The sequence below is a fragment of the Argiope bruennichi genome, chromosome X2 (assembly GCF_947563725.1).
Source record: "Argiope bruennichi chromosome X2, qqArgBrue1.1, whole genome shotgun sequence".
NCBI classification, from domain to species: domain Eukaryota; kingdom Metazoa; phylum Arthropoda; class Arachnida; order Araneae; family Araneidae; genus Argiope; species Argiope bruennichi.
In genome coordinates, this window is record NC_079163.1 from 96,723,378 (window position 1) to 96,748,046 (window position 24,669).

General features: G+C 26.4%; 1 long non-coding RNA gene across 1 annotated transcript in view; it reads left to right on the forward strand.

The window, feature by feature from the left end:
- The first annotated feature begins 1,402 nt into the window (after positions 1 to 1,402).
- LOC129960798 (uncharacterized) overlaps positions 1,403 to 24,669 on the forward strand; it is a 317,867-nt gene continuing 294,600 nt past the window's right edge. The window contains exon 1 of the long non-coding RNA XR_008783689.1: positions 1,403 to 1,733. This is a non-coding gene — a long non-coding RNA (uncharacterized LOC129960798). The remainder of the gene's footprint in view (positions 1,734 to 24,669) is intronic.

The following is a 24,669-nucleotide window of genomic DNA, read 5'->3' on the forward strand; positions in this document are numbered from 1 at the left end:
GTCTGTATCCTTCATGCGCAATTTATGGTGTGGTGTGGAAGTTTGGAGAGAGAGGGTTGCCAGCTCAGGTGTCGTCCTCGTCATAAAAGTAAAAAAATGTATGTATCCTTCATGCGCAATTTATAGTCTGGTGTGGAAGTTTGGAGAGGGAGGGTTGCCAGCTCAGGTGTCGTCCTCGTCATAAAAGTAAAAAAAAAATGTATCCTTCATGCGCAATTTATGGTGTGGTGTGGAAGTTTGGAGAGAGGGTTGCCAGCTCAGGTGTCGTCCTCGTCATAAAAGTAAAAAAATGTCTGTATCCTTCACGCGCGAAATCTGCCGTCTATTGGAAGTTTAGAGAGGGAGGGTTGCCAGCTCAGGTGTCGTCCTCGTCATTTGATCTCGTCATAAAAGTAAAAAAAAAGTATATCCTTCACGTGCAATTTCTGGTGTGGTGTGGAAGTTTGGAGAGAGGGCTGCCAGCTCGGGTGCCGTCTTCGTCATTTGACCACGGTTCAAAATCACGAGATCCGTCCAAAAATAGCCCTAGTGTTGCTTTATAAAACGGAACTTTAATATAACTAAACCAAACTTACGCGCAGTTTATTTGCCGGTGTGTGTGAAATTTCGGTATATTATTGGCTTTTATTTTTCTTAGATAATTAAAACAATTACTCTCAGAAGTAAAAAAGTGTGAAATATTTTTGTAGTTTTTTAAAGAAAATAATTCTTTGATATAGAGATAGGTCTGTTTGTACACCTGCAAATATTTTCTTAGCAAACCTTTAAAGTGAATACAAAATCTGAAGTGCGCCCATCATATAATGAGGAATCCGCAAAAGGTTCTGCAGCGCCCTCTCTCTGACAAAATTTTGATATTGAAAATTGCCTCTCTGGATAGTGCAGTGCGCCACTCCATACTTTTGCACAATAGTCTTTTGAGCACTGAGAATTTTCAAGCGGCTCATCCGTATATGAATATATAAATTTAAAATATTTTTCAGCTATCCGTGAAGTGGATAAAAAAAAATGAATTATACTTCAGAATAACTATTTTCTTCTGAACTTGAGAGGGAAAATTGAAAATCGAGCCAGGGTATACAGTGCGGGCGGAAATGGGGGTTGCTTTTTTCAGCGTCTGGGACGCTATTTGTTGTCGGGGGTCCAAACAAACTTCTACTTATATAATACCATTGGTCCAGCTTGTTTGTCCACAATAGGTTCTGGAACGTCAGGTAGATAGGTGAGAAAAAGCTGATCGATTTTGGTTTTTTCCTTATCATGTCCACTCTTTGGGATCGTCCAGGACCCAATGTACCCTAGTTCAATGCTCCTCCGATAGAGGCCGTACCTGTACCATCTGCTCCACAGGTTTGCTCCTCTAATCGCTCTCCCCATTCGACAGAGACTATAAAACCTCGAACTATTCCACAGCCCGGTTTTCTCAAAACGAGTTCTGACTGGTGATTGGAGAAGAGAAGCGACGCGCTTCTAACTTTTCCGCGCTTTTCGCATACTCGCGTTTTTCGACGGAAGAACAGTGTTCAAGCTAAAAAAAAAATTTTTTTGACTGTGGAAGGAAAAGTTTTTCTTTTCCTTCCCCACCGGTCTCCGTTTTTCAAAAACTTTTGAAAAAAAACTCAGAAAATAAATAAAGGAGAAAAAAGCAGCTTTCCATTTGGAATGAACTGTTTTTCTTCTATCTTCAGTGGAGGACCGCAAAAAGAATAAGATAGTGTTTTAACCAACAGGAGGTAAGGACTTGTTGATCGTAGTTTGGCTAAAAGAGCTCCCGTTTTTTATATGTGATATGTTTTCTTATGAATATTCGATATTCTTCATGTTTTAAAAATATTGGGGTAATTTTTTCATATTATTTGCAATGCAAAAATTAAAGCTGGTTGTAATAAAAATAATATCTATATTTTTAACAAACAAAAAAATCCTTTAATGTTGATTTGAAACCAAATATGAATGAAAAAAATATTTTTCGTTTGTTTTTGCCATTTAATGTATATATACTACGCAAAAGTATTAACTAACCATGATAGTAAAAAAAATATTTTTGAAGTAGAATTAGGCCATGTACTGATGATTTTCAACACTCGTACGTGCATAGTAATTTTAAAAAAATGCTCCGTGTCAAAAATAATTGATTAGGTTGAGAATGGGATTTTTTTTTCAATCGCGTTTCATTTTAAAAACGAGCAGGTAAAAACGCAGGAGGAAAAAATACAAATTATTTAATTGCAAAAGTTTTGTTAAAGTATGAAATTTAAATCGGAATTTGCCGCAAGAAAAATATTATTGTATTTAAAATTTTTTATTCATATTATCGAAATTGTATTGCTTTCAATCTACAAAAATCTTGAATTAGTGATATAAATGTTTCAAAGCTGTGACAAAATTTTTTTATATCTGTTAATAAATAAAAATGAATGCTTTTGGGAGTAAAATGTGTTAGTTATTCGAATTTACGCTGCATTGATTTAAAAGGACACTTTATTTTATTTTTTCTTGAATTGGAATTTTTTTTTCATTTTTAAGTAAATTATTATTAAATTAGAGTTTCTTTTTTTAAGAGAAGTATATGATCGCATATTTTTCTACAGTTTTACATGCTATTGCGCTTAAGAAAAATTTCGATTTAAAAAAATTATTCTGGCTTGAAAATTTTTTCTTAGCGTTGAATAATGCTTAACTAAATAAAAAATAAATTGTGATTATATTTTTAAATAACATATATAAATATCTAATAAATTTTCATTTTAAAGAATATTATGAACTTTATGAGATAAATATAGATGTGAAATTAATTACAAATTAATATTATTTTAAAAATAATGTAAATTGCAAAAATTTGCTTTCAAAAATTAAAACTACGTCACAGAAATACCAAATTAATTTTAATACTAAAAAGATATGGAAAAAAGTATGGATTTCGGTATTTCTGGGAGATTTGTAGAAACGCGTTATTGGGATTTTTGTAATGGTATTAATTTAGCTTACTTTGGTATTTATTGATCTACAGATATAAAATCAATAAGTTAAAAATTCATTTTTCGAATAAAGGATTTCGCAAATCGCTCTAAACATTTTTCTTGTTTTTAGGTACTTCTGCTTCCTTTTAAATCAGAATTGTGTTATGTTAATACCTTTGGATGATAGTGAAATTTCATACGAATGAAAAAATTACCCCAATATTCTTAAGGAAAATAATGACTTCAAATATTTCTAAGTGCTCTAGATAGATTGCTTTTATATTTCAATTCATTAAATTAATACAAAGTTTATTTTTTATTTGAATTTCCTCAAAATGATTATTTTTAATTAACACGTTAAAACAGATTAAAACTGTCTTCATCATAACATGAACAAATAAATTTTGTTTAGTAAAAATATAATTAATATTAATACAAACACGTACAAATTAATTTTGCTTAATAAAAAATATAATTAATATTAATACAAACTTACTGTGCTATTGCTATTTTATCAAACATCATTTAATAAAAATACTGGTTATGATAAAGGACTTTTTAACTAACTTTTAAATTTAATTAAAGAATTTTTGACAAATTAAATTCAGATACAATTAAGTAAATATTTACAATAATTAAGTACTTATTTACAATATTAACTTTTAAACGGTTATTTTTAAAAATTTTATTCATATACATTTTATACTCTAAAAAAATATTTAATTTATTGTAAAAAGCATACGCTATTTTCTTAGAAGTGTATTGAGATCATCTATCATGAATTAAAATTTAAAAGGTGTTATATGGTAGTTTCTATTTGTAAAAAATATAGATTTGAAATATTAGTTCATTTAATATCTCAGAATAACTAAAAGAAAATGTGTATATATTAATCCAATTTGCATCGATAAACGGAAATGTTTTCAGAAAAAATTCTACTTTACTTTATTGAAACTGAATAGTTGATGGTCTTTAAAAAAACTTTAAAATATGCCTGATTAAATAATATTCAGTCAGATGCAAATCATTTCTCTTTCTCAATTTATGATTTGTTTAATATTTCAAAGGAATTCACCGAGAAAATGTTTTTTTTATCACCCTTCTTTTGAATCTACGTTTTTATTTAATTTTTTCTTTATTGAAAAATGTGAGCATCGAATTTAAAATGTTGCATTTATTTTGTGTCTAGATTAATAAAAAATGTATTGAAAATTCCGTTTTAAATATTTACGATTATTTAATTTAGGTAGGATTTTTATCCCGCAGGTTAAATTAAACGTTGGGATAAAGTTTTGCTTTATTGGATTTTTTATTTGAGTTTATTTATTTAAGAGTTTATTTAAATGTGTGTTTTATTTATTTAAATGTATGTGTGAGAGAGAATGCCTTAATACGTAATAATACAAATGTTTCATGCGCAATTGCAAGAAAATTATTTAATCGCCATTTAGTGTTAATTGTATATATTTAATCAGCATAATTTAGAATTTTCACTAACATGTTATTTTAATGAGTCAGCTTTTGCTTTAATAATTTATATTTGTGTCTGTTTGTGAGACTTGTTAAGAATAGCTCAAATTAAGATAGTTTTGAAAGGTAAAACATAAATTTATGACAGCACAGATTTATTGAAAATTTCTGAGAATTAAAATAAAAATTGTTTAACACACTATATGAATTATTGAAAGCATTAATAAATCAAATTAGAATGAAAAAATATTTGGTTTGTATTTTTACTGATCTAATCCATCATTAATCGTTCAGCGTAATTCCTTTAAATTTAAATTTGTTATAATATCAACTGTTGTTGGAGAAAAAGTGTTTGATCTGCAAAATTTTTTTAAATCTGTTCATAATTTTATCCTTGTTATTTTTTTCTCTTCTAAAAGAGTGGATGTTTCTATTTTTTTATTTTGAAAAACTTTTGTGAAGCATTATATTTCATTTTATATTAATTGTCTAATAGCTGTTGAAATAGGAATCCTTTGATAATTAATTTGAACGATCTTTTAGCTTCTCTCCGAAGTTAATTGATGCTTTACAATTTAAAGATTATACATTATAAAATTTTTATTTTTAATTTATGTTTTAAATTAAATGCAAAAATTTTGAAATTTTGAAAAACGGCTCTGAACTATTTATTTAAACGGTTAAAAATGACTTATTTAATGCTATTTGCAGGTCATAGCAAAAATAAAATTTAATTTTTCTTAGGAAAAATAAAATTTTGAAAATTGACCTATGCGAATGTTCCGAACTGAATTGCTTTAAATTTTGAAAAATGTTTAGAATAAATATTGTGATGCTATCTAAATACTTTTACAATAATGTGCATTTAATTGATAGAGATGTGCAATTAAATGCACATCATTTTAAAATGGCTTCGTAGTTTAAATCATTAATCAAATTTATATAAATTAAGAAAATGTTAGCTAAATGTGAACTAATAAATATCGGCTGTGAATGTGGCTGGTTTTGATTTTAAAATAATTAAACACAGTTAAAGTTTAACATTGTTTTATTGATGATTCATACAAGAAATAATTTATTGACATTGAATAAAACAATGCTATTAAATTATAAAATACAACTGTACAATATTCAGTAGAAGTCCTTGAATGTAGTAATAAAATGGAAAATAAATTAAATAGAACATAAAACTGTTCAATTCGAAGAACAAAAAACTGTACAATTTTAATGCATTAGAATTTTAATTAAATGTTTGATATTTTTTCATTGAATTTTTTAAAAATTTTTGAAGATCTGGTAGCCATATTTCTATATTAATGAGACATACTTTTATATTGCGAGATTATATATTTATGAGTTATATAAATTTATATCATTTTTAAAGTAGCAAATTCATTATTTTATAGAGCATAGTTATTTCATAAAATAATTGATAAACTCCTGTAAAGCGTTAAACTGACTTCGATTAACCAGTTATTTCGTAAAATAATGATCAACATCCCTTTAAACTCTAAATTAATCGCTGTGCTTCATCCCATTTGTTTGTATTGGCTATTATATTACAATGTATAATTATTTTCATTTAAGTTACAAATTTAAGATGATGTAATAGCAGAAATGAAAAAAAAAATCACTCAAAAGGCAGTGCGCCAAAAAAAAAAAACTCATTAGTTTTATAAATAATTTTAAATATAAGTGTAAGTAATAAATAATTTTAAATATAAGTGTTAAAGTATGTATTGTCTATAAAAATTGATTTTATTGTCAAATATTTTATATGCAGTACAGTGCATTTTAATTATATTACTTTTTACAGTGTATCTTTTAATTCAATTATAGAATAGCTAGTTATTTCATAAAATAACAAACTAAAGTATTGAATTTCATTACTAATTTAACATTTTAATTAGTAATTATCAATTTGTTTCCTACTTTGATAAGCTCAATTAATATATATTATTCAGAAATGTATGATACAAGGAGTTGTAATAAAGATCTTTTTAAAGACGTATCATTAAAAGTTACTCAAGTATTTTCCTGGCAGTAATAATATTCAATTGTAATTCCAGTTATTTGTAATTTTTATTTTACAAACGCATATATAAAATTTAAATTTAAGAAATGAACTTTTTAGTTTCAGAAAACATGTATATAATAAATCTGATTGTCAAAATACAATTTATTTTAAATTTCCAGTTTTAAAAATGGTATTCGAGATTTTGAAACAAAAAATAATTTTAAAATTAAGTAATGGATTAATTAATTTTGAAACAAAAAATAATTTTAAAATTAAATAATGGATTAATTAATGTACTCAAGCGATAGTACAGTGCAAGTGAAAAAATTAATGTTTTTATTCGTTTGGAATTGATAATTTCTTTATATTTTAAAAAAAACATAAGATATAATTGTATGACCGAAAAATGCGTTTTCTACCATACTTAAACAATTCAAAAGTTTTACTAGGACAAGAAATATTTGAATTTTTTAAAAGAATATTTTAATCTGGAATTTTAATAAAAATTCAGCTTGTGATTACTTTTAATTTATATAAAAGATGGCAAAAAGTTATAAAGATAAATTTAGCTGTAACATTTTGATGCATGCATCACTGTATATTCCGACATTCAACAAAACATCGGAAAATATATTTGTAATTTAAAACGATTAAAATATTTAATTACAAAGCAAATCGATATTTAATATAGACTTCAAAAGTGGTTTATACTACGCTCAGTTATTTAAATACCGAGTAAGTGAGAAAAACAACGCTTTGCATAATTGATGAATAAAATAAAGTCTATTGATAAATTTTATTTATTCTTCATGCAGATACAGTTATCAAAACTTCCAAGTGTATTTCGATTGTCCTCCTGCTTGTTTCTAAATCTAATTATACAAGAACAAATTAAAGATAGAAACAATAAAAAAAACGAATATTTTTTATTTTAATGCCACGAAAGTTTTTCTTTCATAAAATAAAAATTTAATGAATATTATCCTAATGAACATTCATCAAATACTTATTTCATATATTAGTTGTATATCCAGGGTCAACTTTTCTGTAAAAAAAAGTAACTTTATTGTAATATATATAGACGCTTTATAATAAAAATCAATGAAAGTTAGAATCTGAACTTAGTCCAGTGTAGTTACTTAATGATAGAAATCAGTGAATGTTTGGTTATGTACGCAGTGCCTGAATATAGTCTCTTTATAATAAAAATCGGTGAATGTTAAGATCTGCACGTAGTGCTCTAATTTAATCCATGATTAGATTTACAGTCACTTTATAATAAAATTTATGGAGGTTGGGAACTGCGTCCAGTGTCCTTATATAATCCAATATAATCACGTAGTAATACAAATCAGTGGAGAGGAGAATTTGCATCCAGTGCTCTAATATTGTCTAGAATAGTGGTTTTAAAACAAAAATCAGTGGAGATTAGGATTTGCACATACTATTATAATATAATCCAATACAACCGCTTTAGAATGAAAATCAATGGAGCAGTGGATCTGCATCCAGTGTCCTTGTATAGTTTCAGTATAGCCGGTTTATAGGAAGAATCAATGAAAGCTCGATCAGTGTCCTAATATAGTGCAGTATAGTTGCTTTATAATAAGTTAGCCGCTTTATAACAAATATTAATGAAGGTTAGGATCTGCATCTGATGTCCTGGCCATGCAAAATTGAATGAATGGTCAATCTTGTTTAACTGTATTAAATGTATAATACAAAATGTTTGCCATTTTTGAAAGTGCTAATTATCTAAAATAAATGGTGTTCTTAACTTTATCTGTTTTTAATTGAAAATAAGATAAATATCTGAGAATAGTTTCGTTGTCAGAATTTGATTGCATGACTCGTGTTTCGTTGCATCTATTAAAACAAGCTTATTAAAATGAAAGAAAAGTCATTTTGACTGTATTTAAGTTTTAAAACTAATTAAGATTGAAAATCCTCATTTTCTGGTAGTTAATTAAAAAAATTGAATTTTTGACATTGTTTAAATCATAAAAAAGTGGGTCACGAATTTAACAAGAATTTCATCAGATCAGTAGAAAGAAAAATATAATTATTGCTTTTAATGAAAAAAATAAAATTTAGTTGTTAAATCCTTCGATACTGAAAATAGATTTCAAGGAAATTAAATAACTTTCGACAAATATCTTGCTTCAAAATACTTTATTTTTGCATTTTTTTTTTATTTATTGCTTTTAATAATTGCAATCGGATGTGGATGCAACGATCTTACTTTAAAATATAATTGTTGCATATTCTTCCTCACATTTTTTGGATTTAAAGAGCTTTTCTTTATAATAAGCATGTATTTAATTGCTTTATAAAACTATTTTTTTAAGTATTAATTTTTCATACCTATGTCTTACATAATTCTTATCGAAATTCAATGTCTTGAGTTATTAATTTATTACTTCATTAATGAAGTAAATTTTCTATGTATATGTTAACAAGGACTTAAAATTTGTATTAATATCTTATTATTTGAAAGATATTTATTAAATGTATACTGTTTGGAATTAAAATTTATAAATTCAGGCGACAGAGTTTGAGAAGAAGTTCTTTCAAGAGCTTTATCATAGCGTTGAAGCTATATCATTTTGATAATAATTAACAACAGTTCTAAATGCTAAAAATGAATATTAACAAAATTAGTGAATCGCTGGATAGCTTTGAATTATTCATGCTCAATTTATCTACCGATTTTAAAAGTATCAAAATACCGAAATACTGATGTAAACGATTTTCAGATAAAAACATTAAATTGATTAGGATAATTTTGTTTTGGAAATGGCGTTGATATGTTAATTAAGTTTACGATATAAATTTATATTAATAGAGAAAAGAAATGAAGTAAAAATATATTTATTTTTAAAAAGTTTAATTTGTGTATTTATTATTCTTGAGCATTTAATTTTGTATTTTCATGAAAATTTGTAACCAGATTTTAATTCGCGAAAATTTTATTTTTTAAACTCTAGTCTATCAATGTAACCCTAATTGAAATTGCGTTTTGGTTGACTTTTAAAGATATTTTTGGAGATTTTAATTATAAATATAGCAGTCCATTGTTTCAAATAATTTTTTATATAATAGAGAATTTAATTTATGGGAGAAATATTATGTATCAGCTATAAAAAAAAGTCCCTTTCTTTGAAGCTCTCGTAAACCAAAAGTATCATTTGGTGAAATATTTGTATTACATTAATTTAGGCATATACAGAGTTTCATGCTTCAGCGTACAAATTTTCAGATATATTAAAAGATAAATTTGACTTAGACCACTTTTTCATAGTGATGTTTGAATGTGTCTTTCGTTGCCCATTTCAGAAATAATAGGTTCAATCAAAATAAGTGGAATCAGAAAATAATAGTGTGGTTATTAATGCTTTGTAAGATGATCAAATAATGCATTAAGTATTGTTTACAGAACTTGAACAAAATGAGCATCTTCGACCCCTATTCAAACTTGCGTGTTCTTCTAATAATGCTTGTGTATTTACATTATGATTACATACAGCATGAATCATCAGCTTTTCAAAATATTCATCGTTACTGAAATGCGTTATTTTATAGGAAAACGTAATCTCATAAACAAAACTGTCAGCAAAGAATTTTGTTTTGTTTGGAATTGCACTGCTTCTTTGAGCCACTTTAAATGATGTATTTCTCTAGTTTATCTTTCCTTCTTTTTTTAAAGTCTAACTTGTACCAATCCACCAATGAAAGGGTCAATATTATTCGTGATTAGCAAATTTATTTCCAGTTATGTTGATTGAAGGGATATATTAACAGACAAATATTTGTATATGACATTTACAATTCGCATCTCTAAAATAAGTGTTTTCATCTCAATTTGTGATAATTTAGAAATTTTATTTCTAAATTTTGGAAGAAATGAAACTGTGCAAATTTTGTAACCAGAAGCTTGAAAGTTTGTATGTATAGATGAATTTAAAAGAAATATTTTACTAACTGACGCTTTCACACTATTGGGACATATGAAAACGGAATTTTTTTAAAACATTGAGTGAAATGTTTTTATACAATTGCTCACTTTTTAAATGAGATTTGTGATTAAAAATATACACCTACGTGCAATATTAGAGATAATAATGCTATTTCATTTTTTTGAGATATTTGCATATTGATTCCTTTATATATCTTGTCGCCCGTAGTGACGACAGGACAAATTTGTTTTAAACTCAGAGAAATTGAATCCGAAATATTTTTTTGTTAGCGCTTCTAAAGATAAAGAAAAATATGAAATTATATCTCAAACATTTGTCAATAATGAGTTAGAAAAAGAGAATTGGAGTATAAAAATGTAACTATGTAAATTTTTATTGATTCTTGTTAACCCTTATGTTCATTTTGTATAGTATACCATACATACAACTTTATAAAAATATGCTACCACTATAAAATAAAAATATATATAAAAATATAAAATATAAAAATAATTATATATATAAAATATAAAAAAATTATATATATAAAATAAGCTACCTATATATATATAATATATATATATTTCTTTTCTTTTCTTTTCTGGGAAAAAAGCAATCTTGCCACGATAAGGGTTAATGTAATTACGACGTATTATTGGTTGGCAAGATAAAGAAATTTCATCAAAGATAAAATTTTAATTCGTATCAAAGTATCTTGTCTCTTATTTTCTTTGAGGAGGAAGAAAGACAATAAATTGTTTTTAGTTCCTTGAAAGTCGTTTTTGCATTTAAATTATTAGAAAATGAAACGGAGCTTTTCGAACCTTGCTGTTCGGAGTTAAATATGTTAAAGAATATTATACGTTCATCACTCGCCCCTTTGTTTCCTGTTTGAAGAGTTTAGATTTGTTAAAATATAATAATACGAGATGAAAATTAAATCTCATTGTTCAATATATTTTGTATGATTATTTATTATTTCCAGTCGTATAACCATCATAATTATGCGAGAAGAATAAAAGCAGAGGGTGCGAAGACCTGATGCCGATCAATCACGTGTTAATAATGGAACTTTTATAAAAATAATCTTACCAAGCAGTTGAAAAATTGCATTAAAATTAAATTAATCTTGGCGGCAAATATTAAAATTGATAATATTTGAAATAATAATGCTTTTTGTTATTTTTATATTATAAATATATATTCTCAGTAATCATAGAAACATCCTGCTGAGTAATACTAATCGTGTTGAATTACCTCATTGCCTTCAAGCCAGCAGATATTCTACTACGCATCAATTATAACTTGTTGAAATTATTGAAAACAAATATTGGATCCGAAGTCTTTCTTTGCTTGATGGCCAAATAGGCTCTTAATAGAAACTTTAATTCCCTCTGAGAATAGCATTTTTTGGATGTCAAACTCTATACTTCTTTCTTCAAATGAAACATACATGGACCCTACAACAGGTGATTGAAAAAAATATGGTCGTTTGTCTTGAGTTCTGGATATCTTGTTAGTCACAGGATATTCAAATAGCTGTAAGATTTATCTTGTGTAAAACATGGATGTGGCTTATGATACTAGTTGCAACTTCCTATTATGTGGAAGTCATCTTGTTTTGCTTATAAACAATTTCTGCCCAATATTCCAACTTTTGCTCGGGATTTTTTTAGTTTTATTCCCATTCTCATAAGACTCGAGCTACTACTTTATGAGAAAAGTCAAATAGATTAGCCGCTTCGAAGATGACCCGTCCAGGCTCTTCTGGCGCCCACAATCATGACTTATTCCTGCTTCTCCATAAACAGGCGAAATCTCCTTGTTTTGTTTCCTCATAAAAAGGCGAAATGCAGCTTTTACTGGTTCTTCTGACTATGGGGAAGTTTTTAACAGCTGGACCAGTTTAAAATACCATCGCTTGTACAGCAGCAACGAGTGACAGCTTGAATGAGTGGTTATCCTGATATTTTGATCACAATATTTATAATATTCGAGTAAATATTCAATAAAGAAAATTGAAAAAAAAATATTAGTTAAAAGATTATTGCTATAAATTATTGCCCATAATAGAAGGAAAGGGAATTTTCAATTAAAAAAAATGTAATTCGCATATTTTTATTTAAATAATTAAGATATTTTTTATTTAAATAATTCTTATTTAAGTAACTTTTTAAATATATCAAGTTTTAAAAACGAACTGAAAACTATAAAAAATATCTTATTGTTTCTAACACATTTATAACCGTCGGCAGATTGTCCAGAAAATTAGTTAATCTGTGAATTTTTAAAATTCACAATCGCAGAATTTTAAGACAATCTGTTGCGGTTAGGAATGCAGATTCGTAACCGTATACTAATTACCCTGAAAATTTGTGATTGTGAATGCTTAAAATTCACAATCATTTATTTTATGCTTTTCTGTCAATTTTAAGAACATTCTATATTTTTAGATAATTTTTTCTACTTTTTAGCTTTGTGTGTGACACCTTGCAATCGATTGTAACCGAACTTCCCGATTAGTTTACAATTTAGCATGGTGCCATCTGTCCTGCAATGAAAGTTTTTAATCGATTGCACAATTTGTACAGAACAGACAATAATACAGACAAGAAAACAAGTTCATATTTTGTCATCTAGTTTTGAACTATGTTTAAAGTGTCAAGTCTGTATCGCACTGGAAAGTTTGTTAAAAATCGATTTCAATATTTTCACTGAGTAGGCAGACTGAGTTAATGATAGCGTCATTTCCCATTTTAACCTAACATATAAACATAAATGATTTTTTTTGAATAAGCAATTAGAAAATATTTCTTAACTTAAGCCAAGGCAAGCAAACTGCACCATATACAGTGAAGTTCAAACGAGATGCGATAAATATTTACAAGTTAAAGAAATTTAAAACGGAAGAAACAAAGTAGAAAATTCAGAACTTCAAAAAAGCTAATAAGAAAAATGCAGCAATCAGCCAATCTGAACTCTTCATCATTGCATATAAAAAGACAAATAAAGGTCTTTTCTAAATCATCAACTTGAAAATATCATGCAGCTCACTGGAAGTTTTATCTCTTTATTTATTGCTACTTATAGGGATTGAATTTTTAATTTATTTCGAATTAAAAAAAGTTAATTATATATGCACTTGTGTATTTTACAAAATATCTATTTTCTTTAAATACATCGAACATTCTACTGGTAATTAATAAATACATATATTTTGAAGAAAAAAATGTGTAAATTTCTTAAGTAAATGAATTAAGAAATGTATTATTTAAAAGGTTCAACATTTTCATTTCTTTTTCAAAGATCTGATGTCTACTTCTTTATGACTTTTGAATTTTATTTTATTCCTCTGCGATTCAAAAATTAGGAAGATTCTGAACACTTAACCTGAAATGTAGAATTTTATATATTTATATTTGTAAAACATTAAACCAGATTAAATAGTTCCGACAGAAGATTTTATTTGTGTAGTTTTCTTACCGAGAAATATTGAGGTTATTCTGACCGCAAAACGGTAGTTTTATTCAATGTATCTCAATTTTTAATATTTCTTTGAAAGAAGCCGATTGTGGTTCAATTTTTTAAAGTTTTACTTGAACATAAGCTTTAGCTTAGATAGATGATCGTGTTTCATGCTCGATTTCATTTCACATCATAATATTTATGCAACAGTTGTTTAAGTCAGAAAATATTTGTATTGTTATATAATGGTGGATAAAAATGAATTTGGAATATTTGAAATACGTATTCTTTTTTAGATAAAAAGTATTAGTGATTTTTGAATCTAGGTTGCAATTTTTTTATAATGAAGGAAATAATCTATACAAATAGAAGTGTGGTATATAATTTTCATTCATAAAGGGTTTATTCAAATTTCTAAAGTTTACAAATTTTTTTGCAAATTGAATTTTAAAATCACTCTTTAAATTAGACTAGGAATTTAGTTATTTGAATAAAACTAAATTAATGATCTAAATATGAATTAAAAGAAAATTTCAAAAATTGGAACTTTAGGCAAAGAAATATTTTATTAAAATATAATTTCAAATTACAGCTTGTTGAATGTGATCCAAAATAAGAACAGTAATATATCGTACAGCTTATTAAAAGAGGATAAATTTCCGAATTTTCCTTATATGAAAATCTTGCATAAAACACAAAATTATAATGACATTTCTTCTCTGATTATTTTAGTGCATTAAAATAAAAATGTAAATAAGTTTTTGACAAATCGATTTTATATTTGTGAGTTTTATACATTAAGTAATGCGATAATATGATTTTATTCTCACCAGATTAAGATGCGCTAATTGGTAATTATTAATTGCTGCCAAAGAATTATTTGAAACTTTAAAATCAAGTCGAACAAAAATATGTACGGTTGCGATTAAGAATAAAATGCTATAAATTAAATCAAGTTGCATTATGTCAAATATGCTTATAACTCACCTCTGTGTTGAAAGTATCTTCTTAATTTAATGTATTTACATAAAAAGAAATAACTGACATAATAATAAAGAAAATTACAATTTTTTTATGTCAAATAATTTTGAAAAAATATAATAGTAGCTTAAAATATAAACATATAAAATTTCTTATGATATTGTTATATTTATAATTTAAAGATAAACCGAAAATTCATGTCAATGAGAACTATCATTTTATATGACTTAGAAACACAACTATATTTAATAAATATTGATGACAATAATATAAAAATGCAAAGAAAAAAAATTGTATTTGTTTTATCATATAGGATTATATTCACCCAGCAATTGCAAAGCTCAGCTCTTTTCTAAATTCCAACCAAAGCTGTAATAGTTTATTATGATATATCCGTTGTGGTAAACTCTGTTAAAGCTACGTATATGGAAATAAACTGTTGTCTCTCACAATGATTAATCATGGTTGATCGAGGGGACTGGAGAATCTTCTTGCACATTCCACACATACTTATTGAGATCAAGTCCTTTTGACATCCGAAGAGACAGACACTTAGGCTTAATAGGATTTACCATCAATGTCAATCTAGCGGATACTCTAAGCTCAAAATTCCTTTTAACTTGTCGGTATCTATAGCAATCATGAAATATATATTAGAGCACATCTATGCACCTATTCTGCTATAAAAGAAGTTGCTACAAAGACCCTCTCCAATGATTTAAAATGGATGCAAATATCACATATTTGGTTTGCTTACTAATAGCAGCATTCAGACGGTTAATGAAGAGCTGAATTTAAATTTTATAGATTGTGTAAATGCTAAATTTGTTATTTAGACGATTTCTTCTTTTCACAGTAACTAGGAATTTAATTCTTTACATTCTTGTTTTAAATATATTTAAAAAAAACTTAAACTGTGAATGAACAATTCTTTTTCCATACCTTAAATTAAAAATTTACTCTACATAGAATTACCGAAAAATTTACTCGGAAATGCATTTAATTATGTTAAAAGTTAGTTTCATTCTTGCATTTAAAATTATTTTGGTAGAATAACTTCACTTAAAAGAATTTTAGAGGATATAATAATCATGTCTAAAAAAACTGATTGACATACATGAAAAAAAACATTACCATCTGACTGAATAATTACTTTCAAGGCATATTTTAAACATCTTTGCATTAAGAAAAAGCTTGATTTTTTTTTTTGAATGGCTTATAAAGATAGAATGGTGATTGCTTATAAAGATAAGTTATCTATATTTATTGTGTACGAATAATATGTGTATTATTATATTATGTATAAATTAACTGTTATGAAATCGATTATGGTAAAATTATAAAAAAATATATCTACTCTAATCTTGATTCTCTAGTTTATTATATTATGTTTGAGTCATTACACATACTTCTGAAAATCTTAAAAAATATAAATTTTTATATACTTCCCTGTTTTGATGATCATTTTTAAGATGATGATTGTGTATATGCGCACGTGGGTATGTGTGTATGCGTTGGCGCTCTACAGGTCAGACCGTTTGATCTAACGCAACCAAATTTGGCATAATTCGGAGGTGTGGGAGTGTGAACCTCAGAGCGATTTTTTTAAAATTTTAGTTAATTAAAAATTAAGCGAAATTTTTGCGTTTCTCCGCGATAATATTCCAAAAATATTACAGCACAAAAAACAATTTTACACCATCTAAAATTTCAAAAATTGTCTTTTTCACGATACTAATGCTAAATACAGAAATTAATCGATTTTGAGCTTTATTACATATTTTAACAATATTTTCCAAGTATTAACTTCTCACAAATAAAATTTAATCTTCATGAGTTTGTTACGCATGCATTGGAAAAATTACCCTTTATCAACATGTTGCTATCATGTTGACAAAAGCCCAGATTGAAAGATAGTTAACCCTTACTGCAAACTAAATGTAGAAAAGAAAAATGTTTCATAACCTCTGTATGAAATGAAATATAAAATGTTTTATTTTCTAATAAAAAAAGGCTTCTGTGACTTTTTAAAATACCCACATTATTAATTCAATAACTTTAAGTTAAAAATCTCTGCTTTAGGTCATTTCAGAGATCACCTTCAGGAAGGTCCGCTCGTCAGCTGAGGTTTTGAGGACGTAGCGGACATTGATTAGTCGCAAAATAATTCAATTCAGAGCTTCATAATTGGGTTAGTGGTCGCAGAAAATTTAATCCTTTTTAAAAAAATGTTAGCTTATCAGGAATATTTTACTAAATGTGACCCACCAAAACCGAGGACTGTATAAAAATTTACTTAGTTAATTTTTAGTAATATATATTTTTACACAAATAATATAAAAAAAAACTTTATACGTAATTCAAAATATTTTTACAGCTGGAAGTATATGCCTTTTTCTTTCACTTTAGAAATTTAACTTTTGGGCCAAGATTATAGTAGATACCCTGCGTATTAACATATCATTTATGATAAATTATCTATTATGTTATTTAATATGCCTAAGTTGTCTTATAGTAATCAATAAATATGCATTAGAGCACATTTATGCATTTTTTGTTGAGGTAAAATTTTATTGCGAATGACTTTCTCTGCTGAAAAGTACTTTTTAAAATTTCAGTAATCATCTCACTGATATTTCCCTCACTAACGGCATCCTTCTAAAAAGACTGGTGAAAGCCTACTTTTGACATCTTGAATTTTCTACTATGACTAGGGAAATTTTATTATTCCTAAAAAAAACCATCTATCAAGCTTTTATATCGTATATTTCAGCATTTATCAGTGATTTGAAATAAAGAGATTAGACTGAAGTTTTGATTTTGATGAAATATGTCAACACTCTGAAAAATAAGAATATGCATTATGTGCATTTTCCCCATTACTACAATATCGAATACAAAAATGCAAGAGGCTATACAGGTACCCTTTCTCCTATTGCTTCACATATTGATAGTGCTGAGAAGTTCCCTTTTGAAAACAGAATTTTGTAAATATTATAATATAAATTGTCTATTGACGGCTTTCCAGGAAAACCTCTTTTCTTAAACTGACCGTGAAAGATTACAATATGAAAATGTGTCAAATATATAAATATAGTTTATCGCAGCCTCGAGAAGGGATGATAGTTTATTGATTCCATTTTTCTATCAACCATCACGATTCCCTAAAGGCATTTTTCTCCGAAAAAGAAACTGTAGCGATTTGAAGATAATGTTTCCTCAAAAGATACTTAAACTTGAAATGGCATATTTCTGTCTGCTAAAGAAAATTAATGAAACTCTTGACAGCTTTCTTAAGCATTTAAAATGGGTAGTAGTTCATGATAGCTAATTTACAAAATTTGATTATCTTTATTCTCCAAGACTGCTAATAACCTGATAAAAGAAAATAAATGAAGAAACTAATTTTGTCTTTAACTGGGAATGAGCTTTTATTCAACTTATTTAAGAAAGAACTATTTCTCGACAGAAATTATATTTCCATGTAAAGATAGTCTTCATGTCCTTGGTAATTTTCTTTCTGATTAAAGGATTTATTAGGAGAGCAATTGTCTTATTACTTTTGACAATGAGGCAACTGGGAATTTCTATTCAATCATCATATTTATTAGATAGAAGTTAAAAGGGTTGTGACAATTTCACTGCAGGTGAACTGAAGTAATCGACTCTTAGGGGTTTGGACGGAATAAAAAGAGACTGAATTTGAAGAGTATCATTCAGTATCTAGAAATATCTTTTAGAGTAACTTCATGACCAATTTACAATTTAACTTCATGACCAATTTACAATTTAACTTCATGACCAATTTACTTTTACATAAATTATTAAACATTGTTTAAGAAATACAAATCATCAGAAACGGAACACTGTTATGGAAATCGTCTGGCCGGTGTATGGCGGTAGAAATTTAATACTTTGGATAATAGAAAACGAAGTTTTATTCCGTAAGAAAATATGAAGCGTAGGTTAATAAATTTTAGCTGAGGTATACTGAAAAAGCAGAATATGCCAAAATCAGTAATGCATAAACAAATGGCAAATTGCTAAACAACGGTAGTAGTACAATGAATAGTGGTCAGTGTAGTAGATTGCAATCGTAGTACAATTGTAGTACAATGCAATCGTAGTACAATGCAATCGGCACTCCAAAGAGAGAATTATACTTAATGCGAATGTTACCGCTTATATAATGACTCGGTAGGCTGTAATGTCATATTAAATTCTCTTGAAGAATCTCTAAATCGTGGCTCTTATAATAGAGATGCGATAGTATTTTCCAGAACATCCATTTTAGTTTTCAAATGGACAACAAAATTTGGTATGAAGATTATTGACCTGGCATTCATTTAGCCTCTTTAAAAAATCCATATAGATATCACTTTTACTATAAAATTAATACGATAGATGAGTTGTATTGCAGAATTGCAACAATATATGGTAATATTGTTTAAGTGTCTAAAACAATGACAAGCATAGCTGCCTAACATTATTTTATAAGTAATATACAAATGAAGAATAGAGTTTACAACATTTGAAAATACAGTTTTATTCCCTATTATTATTGAAGACACATGAAAATAAAATGGCACGAAACAAACAAACAAAAAAAAATCCATTATTAGTATGCTAAAAAGAATTTTCAAAATTTTTGTAATTTTTAATCTTTAATTGATTATTTATTATAAATATTATTGCATCTTGAAATCAGTTCATCTCAGACTTCACTATTACGTCACGCCGCGAGTCAAAATCAAAATTGAATTAAGTTAAGAGGTAATTAAATACTCAAAATATTCCAAAAGTGTATTGTTTGTGCGAAATTTCAAAACTCTAGCATATCAGGAAGAGAGCGTAAAATCTTTTATAAAATTCCATCTTTATAAACATGAAACAAGTCAAGTAAATAAGTGATAATAATATTAAATATATAATTCTTTTTTAAACATAAATATTTTTATGGAAATTAAAATTAAAAGTGCATTTTTAAAATCAAATCGTAAAAGCTTGTAGAGCAAATGGACAAATTATAAGTAAACTGTATTCGGATTCACAAATATTATCTATTTTATTTTAATGCAATAAAAATTTGGAATATTTTTTTTCTTATAACATCTACTGAAGCTTTATAGCTCTTTTAATTTTGTTTTAAGCGCTTCATGCTTTTATAATTTGTTTCAAATCCCAGATATTAGATTAAAAAAAATCATTTTTAATTCACTTATAAAAGCGTTTTAATTTTTTTTCTATTTATTGTCTAATGTTTTTAATTATTTCACTTTACCCGGAAAGAGAATACGATCACGCTGATACTGAAACAGCACATGCAAATTACTATATCAAATCAGTCGCTAATCTTTATTTTACGAAAACTAAATTTTATTTATTTGAAAAACTAAACATTTATGAAAAAATGTTATTACGAAGGAAATTATTTTTTATTCTTATTCTGGTTGTTTATGAATAAATATTCTAATTTCTACATAATGTATGTTTTAATATTCTACTGGAACAGTGAATATTAGTTTTTTCATTGGTAATATTTTTATTCTAAGAATACATTTTTTAATTCTTGTCTTTTAATAACCTAAATTTTCAAATTTTTTTTTCAAATGCGTGTTATTCTGATAGAAATATTCTAAATAAAATAGAAATTTAATTATACTTCTAATTAAAGTTTGAATTTCAATGAATAACGAAGAATTTCTTTTAATTACATTGTGCCTTTATAATATTTTATTTTTGATAAAGCATATAATTTCTTACTTCTTATTGCGCGAATAAAAAAAAATGTTTAATGTATCTATATTTTATAAAAATTTTCTAATTTTTCATTTTAATATATATCCGAAATCATAGTAAAGACTGTATTGAATTCAAAAATTAATATTTCTCAAATTAATGTTAAGTCTTAATGATTTTAATATATTAATTAATAAATAAGAACTGTAAACTTACTGAAATATTGTTTTTTCACCATGAATCAATAAATGTTCAGAATTTCAAATAGCCCAGAAAAGGAATAAAAAATCAGTTACTGGATTCTATCCTCCCCAAAAAGAAACACCAGAAATTAAGAGAAATGATTATAAATTTGAATATTCAAAAATTAATTTATTTTTGAAATTTTCAAAATGTAAAAGAAAAACAAATTCAGGCAAGTTACGAAGCAAAATTACGCTTCAAAAATTTAAGTAAATTCAGTAATTAATCCTGCTGTATCTTTCAACATCTCTTGAAATGACAAAAACAATTCCTTTTTAAACTAGTTTTTGAAGCAAAATTTGTAAATATGACTATCGATTTATAATGAAGGAAATGTCATTTGCGTGCTCTGATTGGTATGAACTTCACATTACATTAGATGTGATGACTCGCTAGGGACTACGCCCCATTTTATGATAGCTCTTATTTGGTTAGAATATTTTCTCGTGAAAGTGCATTGTCATAAAACGAATACACTGCTGTTTCCGAATTGAGATGAAACCATCGACTATGTATTTCTTTATCGTATATTTATGTAATATTTTTTTTATCTAAATTTCCTAAATTTTATCTTCTGAGTCAGTATTAACTTTATTTTAAAATGTTCTTTTATTTCCTGATCCGATTCCCGCCTTTTTATTTAATTAACTTTCTCTCTCTGCGTAATTCTTTTATCATAATAGGTTCACAGATTGGGAAATGTTTCCTGTCGGAAATTTTTGAACTTTGAAAAGAGCCCCTGAAATACTGCAAAACATATACTTTGCAGAATTATGGAGAAGTAACGCTATCTGTTAACACAGATGCGAAAGAAACCATGAACGGGGAGGAGCGGGATGCACAGCTAAATAGACAGGACAAGGCATCTCCTCGGAAATCCCGGGTTGCACAAATTTTGCTACTTCGTTGCCCGTGGAAATCGCGGGTTATGCAGCGATAGTATTAATTCTGCACGCGCTCTATAAAACTGTTGAATTTGACATGTTCTCAAACGAAGTGATAAAAATCCTCAACACTTTTTCAAAGATACCTAAGTTTCCCTTTTCTAAATCGACACGTGGTAAAGAAACACCTATCAAAATCACGCATTAAAATCACTGGAGGAAAAAAACTCTGCGGTTTTGGTTCTGGTGTCGCGATGTAGACTGACGTATCACTTATTATTTGTATGATAATTATGCCTCTCGTGGTGAAATAAATTGTAGTTAAAATTTTCAAAAGTTTCTTCTTCCCCACCTCGCATCTGCTAAAGTATGTTATATAATATTTATTTGTAAAATCCTACAAAAAATTGCTTTTTTCAGAAAATCTAACATTTTTATGCGCTTTCAGTTTCAAATGAATTTTAAGTTTCACTGCTTTTAGCACGTTTTAGAAAAATGATTCCCCCTTTTCAAATCTAACATACAAATATGTAATATATTTTTCCGGCCTTGTAATCTAACAATGTCAAACTAATTCAATTCTAGCGTGTTGAATTCATACAGAATTTCCAACATTAATTATAATGCAAATATCCATCCTTTTCGATAATTGCGAAACTTCTTATTCCTGGAAAATTCTGACAGAATAAAATTTAATCTGTATTCTTATAAAGTACTGATTCTTTGATACATTTCTTTAATTCATTCAGTCCAATACGAAGATCTCTGTGGAAACCTGAAATATCAATTTCCGATGATTAATTGTTTCCATGGAAAATCTTTATTAAAAAGAGACACGTTTGGTTTTATTATAGGATATTCTTAATTCAAGTCAAAATCAAAAAAGGGGTTCACTCGATTCTCGCTTGATTTTTATTGAGAAGAGAATGTTCTCCGATAGTTGTTATAATAGTGTAAATTAGTAAGGAATCTCAATACTGAATTCATATATGAAAAATCAGGGGAAAAGATGTTTTATTGAGAAATTAATCATAGTTTTAAAAGAAAGATCAGCATAAAAATCAAATAAGATCTTCTAGCGAGAGTTCAGTAATTTGACAATTGGTGAGACTGATATTTTGAGACCTTTTAACCTTCAGCACTTCAATTTCTTAAAAGTAATATAATGCTAAATGTTTTGATTGCATTCGGAAAACATACAAAAAGCATATTCATAAAATACTAAGTTGCCTGTAAAACATGGGGAAAAAAAACTGATTTATATTTATCAGTGAAAGAATGCATTACTTTTTTGTATGGTTGTAAAATAAATATATATTTACAAATAAGATGCAGGAATAAATAAAAATATAAAAAAAAATTTTTTTTTGAATAAAAACATTGAAAATATAAAATAAATAATAATAAAAAATAAATAATAAAAAATATAAAAAATAATAAACAAAATAAAAAATATAAAAAATAATAAACAAAATAAATAATATAAAAAATAATAAACAAAATAAATAATAAAAAAATATAAAAAAATAATAAATAAAATAAATAATAAATATAATAAATAAAATAAATAATATAAAAAATAATAAATAATATAAAAAATAATAAATAAAATAAATAATATAAAAAATAATAAATAAAATAAATAATACAAAAATTAATAAAAAAATAAATAATAAAAAATATAAAAAATAATAAATAAAATAAATAATAAAAAATAAAATAAAAATATAATTTTTTTATTATTTTTAATAATAAAAAAATTAATAAATAATAATAAATAAATTTATAATTTTTTTTTCTCGAAATAATAAAATGTTTTATTATTTCGAAATAATAATAAAAAAAAATTTCTGAATCGGTAAGATATTAAATTTTAACACTAAAATTGACATTTCTTTAAAATAATAAAAATATATATATTTTATATCTTATATAACACAATTTTCCAGTTTGGTGCTCACTACATAATGGAGAATCAGACTCAGGAGCAATTTAAACAAAACTTTCAATGGTCTTGAATGTTTCTTTCCTGAAAGGAATCGAGATTTTTCTAAAATTTTTGCTATAAATATTTAGTTATGAATGAAATAGCAAACGATTTTACCATGTGGATTGAATCTTTAAAGATGCTTTAAAATTATTACGGAGAAAAAAAACAAACTAGAATGGACGTTCAGAGAATATCTCGATTTTGCATATCTATATATGGGAACCAGTCCTTAACCGAAAATGTCAAATATCTCCCGATGTAATCATGGCATATTAACCAAAATTTGTTCTCGGAGTATTTTTGTTCCATGGGAAATCAATTTATGCCATAAAAAAAAAGGGTATTGCCATAGGAAATTTCAAAATTTGTATCATTTTATATATCTAGACAATTCCCTATGAAAATTTTAGGCATGCCACTTTTCAGTATTCATTACTTAAAATGGTACTTTTAGTTTTTACTTGGGATAATTGATTACAAAGTAAATCTGGGTGGCTCCTTTTTTTTTCTGAGACAGTACCTGTGTTATAGCACTGAAAACGGTCTTAGGCTTTTGTTTCAAACTTCGTGAGTATTGAAATGATTTCTAAAGGAGTTGTCACATGATAATAAAGGGTAAAAATATCTGGATAAAATAATGAACTAAATGATCAAAAAAATCATTCAACAATAAGTAAGGAAAATTTAATATTTTAATGCTTAAAAATAATAGATAAACCATTTTTAGAACAAAAAAAAAGTCATTGCTAATTAAAAAATTAAGTTTTATAATTAATTGAAAGATATAATTAAATAATAAAATTTCTTTCAATAGATTTTATTTGGGAGATACGTTCCTCTAAAAAAAATTATTCTTGAGATGCGGAGAATCAAGTTTCTTACTAAACAAATTTTATTACTTTATAAAGCAAAATGAATTTTAAAATAAAAATTTTAAATCTGCCCACTGAACATATATTTTTCA